General features: G+C 37.1%; 1 long non-coding RNA gene across 1 annotated transcript; it reads left to right on the forward strand.

Annotated features, from left to right (window-relative positions):
• Positions 1 to 220: 220 nt before the first annotated feature.
• On the forward strand, positions 221 to 8,083 carry LOC113091817 (uncharacterized). Its single transcript, XR_003287451.1, has 3 exons — positions 221 to 326; positions 7,435 to 7,597; positions 7,961 to 8,083. It is a non-coding gene; the product is annotated as an uncharacterized LOC113091817 (long non-coding RNA).
• The last annotated feature ends 536 nt before the right edge of the window (positions 8,084 to 8,619 follow it).

Below are 8,619 nucleotides of genomic sequence, written 5' to 3' on the forward strand. Positions count from 1 at the left end.
CCGGGCGCAAGAGCCATTTATCCTGCCGGGAAAATAGCAACAGCGCCGAGACCCGCACTTGCGTTTCAGATCGTTAAAATAGGGCCCTGTGTGTGTGTGTTCTAATTTATTAAGAATATTACAGATCGCTGGTCCACACTCCAGTACAGCAGGTGGCGGATATGCACGTGGCGGATATGCACCTTAAGTAGTTGCCTCCCGCCAATTAAAAATTGAAGCAGAAGAAGATGAGCAACTCATGTCGACACATGACTGTTTCTAGGATGAAGCGGTTCTTGGGCCTCTTTGACGTTTTTAAGTGCTTGTAGGCTGCGACGTAAGTCGAGGTAAGCATTTGCGATATGTTCTTATTATGTGAGATTGAGTAAAATCTTTGCTTGGCAGCTGCAGCTGCCGCGAAAACCTGCCACTCAACCCGCAACCGCCAGAAGCAATAATGATAATAATAATAATAATGCACAAGGCTTGTTTTTTCGGTCAGCATTCAGTAATGCAACTGGCCGAAGAACATATGCCAGGTTGTGGTATTATAAGCAGAAATCATTCAATGTGTCATACTTGCAGGTAACGTTACAGTGCTTGGAAATAATATGATATTATACATTTAACGTCTGTCATATTTTGGTTTGCAGTAACAGTAACTTTTTTTTGACAATTTTGGTGATGGTGATGACGTAGGTATGAATTTAAACAAAGTAGCATATCGCGACGTCACTGACTGGATCTTCTGCCCGTGCCTTCGGGCGCATAATGGCAAACCTCATTTTGATGCAGGCTATATAGACCACAAACAAATTAAAATCTTTGTCAAAAACATGTTTATTGCATGAATTTCAGGTCAGAAGAAAAAAAAAGAGGTACTGTTATACTGTTTTACTTGCATCCACCACTAGGTATCAATGCAACCTACAAATGAGAGACCGTTTACTTTGCTTTCTTGGGTTGTCACTTTTGTGAAAAAAAATCCTGTTTGATTTGAGTGACAAGTGTTCATTGAATCGATTGTAAAATCGATTTGCATGTCTAAATAAGTTTTATACGGCAAATAACATCAAATATAGGTAAATCCACGGACAACAGGCAGGACGAATGTAAAGACCAATATTTCTGATGACACATGATGACATATTTTCGGACACACATGCATAACAGCAAATAATACTTCTGCACAATGTTTCTCTTTATACAATAGAAATGTGAATTCTGCCGGTATTCAGAGAGTCTCATGCATACAGATACAGATTCGGGCAATAATCGCCTAGGGCTGTCAAAATAGCTGAAAAACTAAATTTGAATTTTTTTACTTAATTATGATCAAAATTCGAATTGTATTCGAATTAAAAATGCATAATTTCAGTTAGGCCTCATTATAGCGCATCTAGCAAAATATTACTGAACGTTTATTCAAAGCATTAGAATACATAACTGTGAAAAAACAACATAATAATAATTGGTTCATAAAAATATTTTAAATTGAGTTTGCTTAAAGAACTATAAACAAAACATATATTTATATACACGTGCATATACACCTATAAATTACTCGCATATACATGCATACTACTGGATGTTCAAAAATACATATATAAAATACACGTGAACACTAATATGAAATCGATACCAATACATATAATGTTAGCAATGTGTGCATACACACCTATCAAACACTCGCACATATAAACTCGCTGGATACACACCTACACATAAACTTGATTCGTGCATATACACCTATTAAACACTCGCACATACATATAAAACACTCGCGCATACATAAAAAATAAAACTTTATGCATTATTTGTGTACATATATATGCAAGTGATTTCATATGTGGATGTGCGTGAATTTTCAGTTTAAACGGAAGTCGTTTCAGCGTGAATGGAAGTAACCGCATTTGCAATCATCATTCCAAATCGTTCATCGCTCAATCATTCAAAATAAAAGTTTTTAATAACAAAGCAAAAGCTGAATGTTTTTGAGCAACACTGATAAAGATATACTGCGGCCTCCGCACACTGTCTGCATTATGTCCTTTTCATCATCCGCGTGCAGGCATTTTTTGAGACCGCGCGGACAGTGCGCGTACACGAGGTGAAAGATGAAACAGCAGCTACTGCGTGTCGAGCTCGTCCGCCTTTGAAAGTTGTGTAAACACGGCTGTGTGCACGGCGAGATGGAATGGAACACGGACTGTGAAGTACCGGGGCTCATAAGGCAGCTTCCTTAATGCACACCTAAAATTCGAATGCAACGTTTTTGCATTCAACAAATATTTTTTTTGACAGTCCTAGAATCGCCTATGCGATTTTTTGTTGTGGTTGACATTTCTATTCGTAAAAACAGCCACGTTGAAGCCTGCAGTAAATGTTTTGCATTATGGCGGTCCACTTTGCTTATTGTTTTTCGAAAATGTTGCTCTCCTGTTTGTCATTGTGCACGTAACTTCACGCCAATAAATCATCAGAAATATTGGTCTTTACATTCGTCCTGCCTGTTGTCCATGGTTTTACCTATATTTGGTGTTATTTGCCATATAAAACTTATTTAGACATGCAAAATCGATTTTACAATCGGTTCAATGAACACTTGTCACTCATGGTCCTGTATGTCTAGTGGTGATTTACCGTCCTCCGCACTGCACTAAGGATTTTATACAGCATTTCACTGAACTGATCGGCAATATTGCCACAAATTACGATCGCTTTCTATTGGTGGGCGATTTTAATATCCATGTCTGCTGTCCGTCTAACCCCTTATCACATGAGTTTCTTAATATTATCGATGCTTTTAATCTATCCCAGTGGATCAGCGACGCTACTCATATTCAGGGTCATACGTTGGATCTTGTACTCTCATATGGGCTTGATGTGACTGATGTTGTGCTCTCTGATTTTATGATCTCTGACCATAAGCCTATATTATTCACACTGTGTCTTCCAGATCTCTCTTACTTTTCAAATACTACTGTAAATCTTTCTCGCTTCTACTCTCCGCAGTTTAGCACAAATTTCAACCTGTGTTTTGCTGATTGTTGCTCACAGTTGCACTTAGATCAACCGTTATCTGACTTGGATGCTGATCAACATCTTAGCCTCTTGAACTCTGCCTGGCTTAAGGCAGCAAATGCAACTGCCCCCCTTAAGCCTCACAAGCAAAAAACTAAATCTATACTGTGGCAAAACTCTGATACCCGTCTCCTAAGACAAAACTGTAGAAAGGCAGAACGTAAATGGAAAAAAGACAGGCTGCAGATCTCTCTTCAATTGTTCAGAGACTCTCTTACTTCATACCAGTCTGCAGCTAAGTCTGCAAAAGCTGCATACTTTTCTAACATAATTGAATCTAATCACTCTAAACCTAAGGTTTTATTTTCAATTATTCAGTCGGTTACCAATCCTTCTATTAACACCTTGCCTGTGGCCTCTGATGCTCTCTGTGAAAGCTTCTTGAGATATTTTAGTAACAAAATTACTAACTTAAGACTTGGTGTCTGCCCCACTTTAACTTTAACCATCTCTCCTATCATGTCATCTTCATCTGCATTTTTGGATGCTTTTCAACCCATCAGTCTCCAGGAATTGAAGGAGGTGATTGACAATCTTAAGCCCTCATTCTGTTCTAGCGATATCATTCACCCCAAATTTTTTAAATTAATTATTGATTCGATTGGGCCAGGTCTGCTGTCTCTTATTAATAAGTGTCTCCAAACTGGCTCCGTTCCTGCCGACTTTAAAGTTGCTACAGTCACTCCTCTTCTCAAGAAGCCTTCACTGGACCACACTGTTCTAAAAAATTTTCGTCCAATTTCTGTTATGCCTTTTATTTCAAAAGTTTTAGAGAAAATTGTGCTGAATCAACTTCAACACTTTTTGACTAGTAATTCTATTTATGAGGTTTTTCAATCTGGTTTTAAGTCTGCTCACAGCACTGAGTCCGCCCTTTTGAGGGTTTTAAATGATATTTACCTCTCCACTGATTCCGGGGACTCTGTGGTTCTTATTCTTTTAGATTTATCAGCCGCTTTTGATACCATAGACCACTCCATACTATTATCTAGATTAGAGTCTTGGGTAGGTCTAAAAGCAAATGCTTTCAGTCTTACCTATCTGACAGAAGGTTTTTAGTGAAACTGGGAATTTTTTTCTCTTCCCCTGCTCCTCTGACCTGTGGCATTCCTCAAGGCTCTATTTTAGCTCCCTCTCTATTCTCTCTGTACATGCTGCCTCTGGGTTCTATCCTAAGAAAACATGGTGTGTCTTTTCATTTCTATGCAGATGACACTCAAATCTATCTTCCAGTTAAGAAAAACAACTCCACTGCGATCACTTCTCTTCTCCAATGTTTAGAGGAGGTGAAATTATGGCTAGCCCAAAATTTCCTCTTCTTAAACGAGGCCAAGACCGAGGTAATTCTTTTCGGTCCTAATGATACCTCTCAGTGTATAAGCCCTGAGCTAGATAGTTTATCCGTTTTTAGATCCTCACGGGTGAAGAACCTAGGTTTTACTATTGACCAACACTTAAAATTTGATAGACATATCTCTTCTGTTATTGGATCCAGTTTCTATCAGCTTCATTTACTGTCTAAAATTAAAAACTTTCTCACTCCAAAAACTCTAGAAATGGCTGTTCATGCATTTGTTACATCACGTCTAGATTACTGCAATTCTTTATATTGCGGTATATCTAAATCTCAAATTGCACGACTTCAGCTAGTCCAAAATGCTGCAGCCAGACTTCTTTTAAACTGTCGTAAACAGGAACACATAACCCCAATTCTCAGATCCCTTCACTGGTTGCCAATTTCTCAGAGAATTGACTTTAAAATTCTCCTCTTCATTTATAAATCCCTTCATAACAAAGCTCCTGTCTATTTATCTGAACTTCTTCATCCTTATACTCCATCAAGAAACCTACGTTCCTGTGACCAGGCTCTGTTGGTGGTCCCTCGTGTTAGGCTAAAGCGTAGAGGGGAGCGTGCATTTGCAGTGGCTGGACCACGACTCTGGAATACCCTGCCTTTAGAGATCAGACTGGCCCCTTCCTTGTCTATTCTTAAATCCTTGCTAAAAACTTTTTTATTTTCCTTAGTGTACTGACTACTGTGATATGCTACATTTTGAAATGGGTGGTTTAAAATTTTTGTCTGGTCTATTTTATTTTTTATTTATTTTATTTTTTTATTTTTCTTTATGTATATATAATATTCTTGCTCTTATGTAAAGCACTTTGGTCAGCCAGGAGGCTGTTGTAAATGCGCTATACAAATAAACTGAACTTGATACCTAGTGGTGGATGCAAGTAAAACAGTATAACAGTACCTCTTTTTTTTCTTCTCACCCGAAATTCATGCAATAAACATGTTTTTGACAAAGATTTTATTTTGTTTGTGGTCTATATAGCCTGCATCAAAATGAGGTTTGCAATTATGGGTTGAAGACCCAGTCAGTGACGTCACAATATGCTAATTTGTTTACATTCATACCTACATCATCACCATCACCAAAATCTTCCTTTTTTTTAACAATGAAACTCGAAAAAAAAAAAAATAGACCGACCTAAAGACCTGTTTTTTTTTTTTTTTAATTACTGTTACTGCAAACCAAAATATTTTTAAGGATGGCCTCAGTAAGAAAAAAAATGTTTAAAACATGGTTTATGAGAAGACAAACTTAAATGAAGCATGTTAGTTTGGAAATAAATTTATTTATTCGGAATGCACATTTTGAAGAATGTTTAGGAACATTTCAGCAGGATGAAGATATGAGATGCAAGTCAGCCCTAATAACATCCACAGTTTTGAAATGCGTACTATGTCAGGGATCTGCAAGAAATGGGACCCAAATGCAGAATGAGCAGACAAGGGTATTTTATTAACAAGACAAAGACTGGAACAGCTTGGGAATTTGCAGTGAAACAGTTCAAACAGATGGGCTGGGCAGACAACAATACGGGCAGGAGGGATGACCACTGAGACAGTCCAAGATGACCACAGGCCCAAGCACAGAGTAGGCAGCTCCAGAGGAAGGGTCAGGTAGACACAGGAAACTCGTAGCTTCAAGTGAAACTGCAACGTCACCAGACTAGTCGCCAGGTAGAGACTCACAAGACCAGAGACTTGACACGTGAGAGAGGTGAGCTGCTTCCAGGCAGTGGGGTACAGTGGTCAGGAAATCCGAGTGGGGCCAAGACAGGTCAATACACAAAAACAAGACTCAAAACGACACAGACAATTGAAGACAAAATTAGAACAAAGCAAAAGAAAACCAAAGCTATAAACCAAGAGTAAGAACAAAACTCAATCCAAAACTGGAATCACTTAAGCAAGAATAAATGAGTTTAAATCGAATGAAAAACAAAACTAGATTAGAATACACAAAAAGACTTCCTTTTCTTTTAAACTAGACAAAGCTAAGGACCAAAAAAAGGATATAAACAACTAGATAAGATATCAAAATAATTATCAAGCTCAAAGGGATAAATTCTAGGCTAAGAGATGGGTAAACACCAAAAACGAACCAGCAGAGACACAAGGAAAGAAACCCCAATATATAGGAAAGTACACATGAGGATCAGGTGAAAACAATCAAGTAGACAAGGACTAAACAAGGGGGCGTGACCAGGGGTAACAAGGAGGTGGGACAAGGGGAGCACGTGGCAGACACAAACAAAGATAGAACCATGTGCTTAGACACAAAACAAACAGAGAAACATGGAACAGAGACAAGATGGACAGGGCTGTCAGGGCAGGATCCTGACATACTATGCACGAATGTTCTCCCAGACAAAAGATGCATTGATAATCGTTTTATCATGGCATCGCAGCCCTCTGAATCGTAATTGAATTGTGAGGTGTCTATAGAGATTCTCACCCATATTGGTTTGATATCTCAAAACGTTTTCAGAGTTTAGGCTAATCAATTTAAGTGGACACATAAAACATAAGAAAATATGGTTTCAGTATTGTATATAAAAACAATACAGGCATAATCTCAAATGTTGTCAGAGATTAACAAATTTAAGTGGGTACAGTATATTAAACATGAAAAATATGGTTTCAGTACTGTATAAAAACAAAGACATGGTATGGAAATCAAGCCTTGTGCATTATAGGGAATAATATTGTGAATATTTTTCAGTTGTTTAATACCTATATCTCGAACGCTGTCAGAGTTTAATGAATTTAAGTATGTACAGTATATTAAACATAAAAATATGGATTCATTATTGTATATAAAACAGTAAAGGCATAATTTGAAAATCAAAGCCTTGTACATCATAGGAAAAAAATCAGAATATTTTACAGTTAAAAAAAAAAAAAAAGGTTAACATGAATGTGGTTAATGAGCAACATCCTAATTAACAGTTTTAGTCGATTTGTGAAGTTCTATTTCTAGTTCTCAAGAAATGTAATGTTATTTTTTCCCCCCTTCTAAGCACTTCCAAGAACTTCTTGATTGTTATTTATGGATTCCTCATGAAATTCGGGTGTGTTGGCTTGAATGGACCAAGTGTCGGTGTCACTGGAAAAACTCTGATGGTGTCTGATGAATGGCACAGAGGATTGGCCATAGATGTGCCTTGCTGCTTTTCGAAAATGGTAATTAATCTTTATTAAATTATGTTATAGTCCCTGTAAGACTTTTCATTTAGCAGCAGTCTTTAAAACACTTTGTGAACCGCTTTTTCATGCAAGTTAAGCTCCTGTCTCCTTTAATAGGTAAATGGCAAAGTCTCCAAAAGCTGTTCACCAACCTTATGAATTAATTTCATATTTAAAAATACCAGTGAAATCTGTTGTTTCAACAACTGTCTCATTGTGTTAAAGTTTATTTTTCAGGTTAGATCAGGCAATACACATGTGCAGTTCCAAGGGACTATGCACTTAATACACCATGTACTTACGCACTATGCACTTAAAAGGTCTAATAATTAAACTTTATAAGGTTATTTTGTCATTCAGCATTGGAGTCTGAAATCCCCACACCTTCCACTACCTAATTAAAGCTGAGGCAGTTGAGTATTTCTTTTCTTTATCTTTTCTTATTATTTTTCTTTGTTTTTGTTTTTTTCTATGTTGTGGCCTAAATTCTTTGTGTGTGTGTGTGTGTGCGTGCTTGTAAGTAAACATCAACTAAATTGTCTGGATAAATAATTTCACACCCATAACATTTTGTATTTTGCCTCTTTAATGTAAGTTAGTTTAGCTGGAGGATTAAGTGATTCTTGGATTTTTAACTGGAAATTAAAAAATGCAAATGTGAATCTAGTTTCTCCATGCCTAATAACACATGTGACCAAGATGACTACATATCCAAAATAATGACACAAATATTACTTAAAGCGAAAGTTAAGTACCTTAAAGTAATAGATTGCAGGGAAAAAACTCTGTGGAGGCAGCAGTGGAGGGTGACACAAGATCTAATAAATCAAAGAAAGCATAGTAATATATTACTCACAATGGTAGACATTACATTACACAAGGATAGAGCATATTAACAAATACTGGATGTGCTTTGTTGAATTACGCTATGAATCAACATGAGTATCAAAGATGAATCCAAAATCAAACACTAAGAATTTGCCTGATGGTTAAAAAAACAGCTTAGAGCATTGGATGCC

Source organism: Carassius auratus, unplaced genomic scaffold (genome assembly GCF_003368295.1).
Source record: "Carassius auratus strain Wakin unplaced genomic scaffold, ASM336829v1 scaf_tig00214320, whole genome shotgun sequence".
In the NCBI taxonomy this organism is placed as follows: domain Eukaryota; kingdom Metazoa; phylum Chordata; class Actinopteri; order Cypriniformes; family Cyprinidae; genus Carassius; species Carassius auratus.